Genomic DNA, 6,498 nt, shown 5'->3' with positions numbered 1-6,498 from the left:
TGATCGAGACGGTTACTGAAGCTTGTGCATTTGTCACGTATTTCTCGTGCCATGGTTTTCGTCTCTTTCATTTCGTTTGTGAGCTTCTCTGCATTAATTACTCTAGCCATCAATTCTTCCACTTTTTTTTCAAGATTTTTAGTTTCTTTGCGCTGGGTACGTAATTCCTCCTTTAGCTCTGAGAAATTTGATAGAGACTTTCAAGAGAGGGTATAATCAAACATCCACCCCTGCCTATTCCAGTGGGTCCCACAGGTCTCTACTGGAGTCATGGGATGGTGTATCCCATACTCACTGCTGAGACCCATGAACTTGGAGGAGAGAGTCCAGGGGCCATGATCTGGAAGGGGCTGAAGTGAAGCAGAATAACAAACCCAAATCCAGTTCTAGATCTTGCTACACGGGAGAGCCAGGGCAAGTCATGGAAACAGGTTATGATCCCAGGAGAGAGACAGAGAGCACCTGAGTGAGCAAAATAGGGGGCAACCTCAAATGATTTCTGAAGCATAAGTCTAAACCTAATGCCAAACAGGGCTATTTCACCTGCTCAGAATCTCAGTATGAGAATTAGCTTCTTTTATTTACAAAGATTGGACAGAGACAGGGAAAAGGAGACAGAAAATATAACAACAGACACAGGAACTCAAAATCCCTATTTTTCCTTAGCCAGAAAGTACCAAGGCAGACATTTCTATATACTTAATAACCTCTGAAAGGTCCCTATACATGATACAATAGCTGATATCTATATGGTCATCTTATGACATTAACAAATGACTTTGGAAAAGTAAGTAAGTTTGAAACACATTTGGGAAGATTTCCATTAAAATATTTAAAGTTAAAAAAATTTTTGGCATCGCTTTTCAACCTTTTGGCTAAGATCAAGTGTAAAAAATGTTTTGACATTTTCCCAAGGTGAAAGGAATCCCATGTTTTCTGAAAATTTATTTACAAGGAATGTCTCATAGAGAAATGAGATGACACATCTACAGTATTGCATGGTTTGTAAATATAACATTACCAAGAGCGTTGTCTTCACAGGTATGTGGGATAGGCTGAACTAGAGAAATCACCTCACATGTCTCCAGTTTGCTAAGGGTTAGAGACAATTGAGCCCCTCAAAAATATATGATTTGTACTAAAATCTATTAAGTGGGCCCCAATAATAGAGTTGAGGTACTTACGTGCATCCATGCAAACTTGCAGGTGTCTTTCAAAGAGGACATCAGGTGATACAACCTGGTTGCAAAGTCAGGGTAGGAAGAATTATATAAAGGACCAGTTCTGGAGGCAGACAAAAGCCCAGGCTAAGAAGAAACGTACCGTTGGTTCAGGTGTTAGTCTAGGCAAGGGTGATCAAATAGTGCTCCAAAACTAAGTAGGAGATACATGACCAAAAAAAAAAAAAAAGAAAGAAAGAAAGAAAGAAAGAAAGAAGAAGAAGTAGGCAGCAGAGATTGGATCTGTAAGAGGCAATGCTCAATGTTCAACGCTTACAGGGAGCCTCGTGGCTCAGAGATTATTATTATTATTATTATTTTTTTTTTTTGAGACAGGGTCTCACTCTGTCTCCCAGGCTGGAGTGCAGTGGTATGAACACAGCCCACTGTAGCCTCTACCTTCCCAGCTCAAGCAATCCTCCTACCTCAGCTTCCCAAAGTAGCTGGGACCACAGGCTCATGCCACCATGCCTGGCTAATTTTTTGATTTTTCGTAGTGATGGGGTCTCACTTTGTTGCTCAGGATGATACCAAACTCCTGGGCTCAATCAATCCTCCTGCCTCTGCCTCAGAGCAACCTTTAAAGGGCTGTCTGTGTGTGTCTCCCTCCATAAGGAATGTAACACATACTGCCTCCTTGGCCTACTGGTTACTCACGTTGTAGATCTTAGCTTAGATGTACCTGCAGACTTCCCTGAGCCTGAGAAGTCTACATGTTCTTGGGAAGGAATTGGCAAATAATCAAGGCTTCTAAGCAGGGAACTTACACAATGAGGTTTGCATACTGGCTCCCTCACTCTGGCTACAACACAGACGCTAGACTTGAAGGGGTTAGAAGGGAGCCTGTTGTAAACAACGCAGGATCTGGCCATCAACCTGACTCCCTCTCTTTCCTCTCAATCACTAACCAAGCTCTAGCAATTCTACATTCTAAATATTTCTCAAAGGCAACCAGTTAGATCTCTCTCCACTCACACAACTCTAGTTCTGGCTCTTATCATTCTCTTTTCAGATCATTCTCACAGCCTCCTAATCCGTCTCCCACCTTGAATTTAGTCTTGCCCTCCAATTTGTCCTTCACCTGGCCTCAAGAGAGACCTCTGTAAACACACATCTATTTATGTGTTATTCTCTTGAAACTCTAATTGCTGTCTCATTGTTCTTACCACAACACCTAAAATGCTTGGCATGTCCTACAAACTTGACAAGGTCTGGCTTTTGCTTAACCTACTGAAGCAGACACTGTGGTGCATCGCTGAAATTTACTTTTTAGGAGGACATTCATTTCCCAGCTGTGCAAGTGTTGCTATTAACAACTCACAGCTGAGTCCCTTTCCAGGCATTCCCCTCATCCAAAGAAAAGCACCTCACTCAAGATTATCTACTTTTCCTCCTTGGGCACAGCTTTCATCCAATGACTGCTTGATGCGGGAGTGCCAAGGTCTGGTCTCCTTGCCTCAGTTTGGGACATAGCTGATGGGCCCTCCTATCTCCAGAGCCCCTCATGGGATCAGTTGAGGCCTGTGTTGTAACTGCATGGCAGTTTAACTTCTCTCTTTGCCCGGTCATGCATCCTTCACTCCCCACAGGTGTTCCAGACAGCACACCTGAAGAAACATCATGCATGTAAATTGGTCTCAGACTGTTTCCTGGAGAGTCCGACCTACAATACTCTCCCAGAAACATTATTCAGACATAGAAAGTTCATATGGAACTTTTATCAGTTCCTCAAGTCCACTGAGCTCTCTCTGCTGTATGGGTTTTTGCACAAGCTATTTCTTTTCCCTAGAGCATTTCCTACCTTTTTCCTATTTACCTTCAAGTCTCAGCTAAGATGTCACCTCCTTTAGGAAGTCCTCCTGATTCATAAAGCTCAGGTGCTGTCTTTATGTTGTCATGACATTTAGTACTACCTCATCAATGCTTAGACAAATTATAATGCATTCTATTTATGTATCCATGTGCTACTTCCCCTGCTAGACTACTTTTTTTTTTTTTTTTTTTTTTTTGAGACAGAGTCTTGCTCTATTGCCAGGTTGGAATGCAGTGGCACAATCTTGGCTCAGGGCAATGTCCACCTCCCAGGTTCAAGCCATTCTCCTGCTTCAGCCTCCCGAGTAGCTGGGACTATAGGTGCGTGCCACCACGCCCAGCTAATTTTTGTATTTTTAGTAGAGACGGGGTTTCACCATGTTGGCCAGAATGGTCTCGATCTCTTGACTTCATGATCCACCTGCCTCGGCCTCCCAAAGTGCTGGGATTACAGGCATGAGCCACCATGCCCAGCCTAGACTACATCTTCTAAGGGTGTAAGAAATATGTCTATTGTGTCCATTGTTGTATCCCCAGTGCATAGTCCAGTACCTGGAACACACTAGGATATAATATGTACCAGTATGCTTGGGCCGCCATAACAAAATACTAGAAGCTTAAACAACAGAAATTTACTTTCTCATGGTTCTGAAAGTCAGAAGTCCCAGATCAAGGTGTGGGCATGTTTTGTTTCTTATGTGGCCTCTCTCCTTGGCTAGCAGATGGCCACATTCTTGCTGTGTCCTCATATGGGCTTTTCTCTGTGCACCTACATCCCTGGTCCAAATTTCCTCTTTGTATAAGGGCACCAGTCAGATTGGAAAGTCCACCCTAATTGTATCCTGGAATGGGGTCAAAAACATGGCAGGAGGACTTGAAGAATTCACTGGTTACAAAAGGGAGAGACCTTTTAGGCTGACGAAACTGCATAAGGAAAGATACCACATGTTAAATTTAATGGGTAGTTTGGGGACAATTAGATGTGGCTGTTGTAGGGGATGAATGTGGTAGATGCCAATAGTTGAAGGAAGAAAGGTTTGTTGAGGTTATATTGTAAAAAGCTTTCATTTTGGCATAAAATCAGCCAACACTTTATCTAAGGAGATGAAGATAGGGAATTAGAGGCTGTTCCAATCACTCATGCAGGAAACAATGCAATTAACTTAGTAAAAGGTTGGAAGATTTGAAGATGACTTAAAGCAAACAGCTATCAGGAAGGGAGGAGCAGGGGAGACATGACAAATAAAAGATAAAGGGAAAAGTAGAGGCAAAGAGAAAAAAAAAAAAAACAGAGAAAAAGGAGGCATCCTGTTCAAATCTAAACGATGAATTCTAATATCCCAGAAGTAATTCTTTTGAGTTGGGTTTTGCAACCTCAAAAAGGCAAAGTCTCCTCCAGACTTTGCTGGAGTTGACTAGCATCTCTCAGCAAAGTGAGGGGGTACTGGAAGCAGAGAAGGCTCTAGATATCAGAAGGTCAGTTAATGTGGAGGCACAGCAGCAAATGGAGCCAAGAGGGATGAAGACAGCAACAATTTCCAAAAGGAACTGGAGATCTGGATGTGATCAGCTTCAGGGGGCTAACTGGGCTGAGAGCATTGATATACCCAGCTCTTTCTCATGTAGAGAAAACAGTCAGCTCAGGCCTGGCTTATAGATTAAGGACCAATCACCTGGATCCAGCCACACAGAGGAAATAGTGATGGATATTAAGGAGCCTATTTCCCCTCTCAGGATACTGGGGTAGAAAAGCAGACGGATCAGACACTTGCAGAGGAGAAAAGAGAAGTCACTGTGCTTGTCCACTGTCCCGGTTAGTGACAGCAATAGTCAAGGCCGGAGGTTAAGTGTAATGAAGATAGTGGAGCTAACTGATTTCATCCAACCGCAGGTTTAGGTGCAGCAGGCCATCTTTCTCACCCTTACCCACCCAGCACCCATTGAGGAGGGACTGTTCTAATAAAGATGGCTTCAGTAGGCCACCGTGAGTCAAAGTTGGGTGTGCCTCCAATGTGAGTTTGGTTTTTCTTTATGAAACCTCTGGTCACAAGAATATGAGAGTTTCCACTCTGGTTCTGAACCATGGGTCATCAATCCTAATGGGTTATGGGTTCCAGCTGTGAGATTTCCGGTCCCTGTTTGGGATTACAAAGAGTAAATGAAGCTCTCCAGTTAAGACTAGGTGTGGGCAGTCAGAACTGAGAGGCCACGAGTGTCCCTCTGAAGAAGGTGGTGACCGCAGAGAAGGTGGTACTGGGCCTGAATCACTGGTGGGCAGAGATGGTGCCTGCCAGGCCTGAGCAAGCTCTTTGGAGCCCACTCCACAGAGAGAAGAGCAACAGCAGCCCTGAAAGCACCCCAGGGACTTCTGCTGCAACCAAGGCTTCCCACTGCATTTCCCCCTCACAGACTCTCCTGTAATTCTTTAGACACCGTAAGTATGGCATGTGTATTTCATTGAAAAAGTAATATAAGCATGCTCTAGAAAACCCAGGAAAGAATTACCCACACCACCACCACCCAAAAGTTAATTATGATACAATCAGAATTTTCCTCCACTGGACCTTATCCATCTTAGTTCACAGTCTCAAAGTTAGGACTTGAGGCATTTGTGGAAGTAAATCAACTAGAGCACCTTTACTCTAAGACTTTATTCAAAAATGGTGGGCATGAGTAATTTCAAAGAGAATATTCTCACTTGGAGAAGGAGCGTGAGCCAGGCAGATTTTTTAATAAGGATTTAGGAGGCAGGGTCAGCTGAAGTTCAACTGGTTTAGGGAATAGTGCAAAGATGGTTCTCAGAAATATGAGGAATTGTTTCTAAGGATGAGGAACTACTGTTTGGGATTTTACCAAGAGAGTGAGGAGGAATAGTTAGGAGCTGTGGCCATATGGAAGAAGGGTGGGGAGAAATATTACTGGGGATAAGGAAGTTTAAGGACCACCAGTGGAAAATTCTCAGTCTATTAGTGTCTCTTTTTAAAAAAGTTTTGTGGATACATAGTAGGTGTTTATGGGGTACATGAGATGTTTTGATAAAAGTATCTATTAGTGTCTCTTGTGAGAACCAAATGGAAATACAGGCCTTCTGACTCCTGGAGAGCATTCTTTTCACATCCCATAGATGCCCCAACCTTTCTCATTTTGGCAGGTGATTGAGAAAGGTGTCCTGGCCTTTCCCATGGAAAGACAGGTTGAGATAAGAAGAAGGCTGGACTGCAGACAAAATCAAAGATTTTACTACCTTGTCCTAGGGCTATAATTTATCTTCAATTGGACCAGGGCCTGCAGGAGTTTAGTCCTACATATTTCTGGCCTGCAGCTACATAAAGGGAATTCTGCCTCTAATGATTGAGAAAACTCAAGGATTTCCTTACAAAGGAATTTTGTAAGGAATTAATTTTGTTGATGGCTTGACTTTGGAAGCATCACTGTATCAACGACTGTTGTTATTCCTCTTAATCAA

The sequence above is a fragment of the Chlorocebus sabaeus genome, chromosome 1 (assembly GCF_047675955.1).
Source record: "Chlorocebus sabaeus isolate Y175 chromosome 1, mChlSab1.0.hap1, whole genome shotgun sequence".
NCBI lineage: Eukaryota > Metazoa > Chordata > Mammalia > Primates > Cercopithecidae > Chlorocebus > Chlorocebus sabaeus.
The sequence above is the reverse complement of the archived record's forward strand: the minus strand, read 5'-3'. Positions refer to the sequence as shown.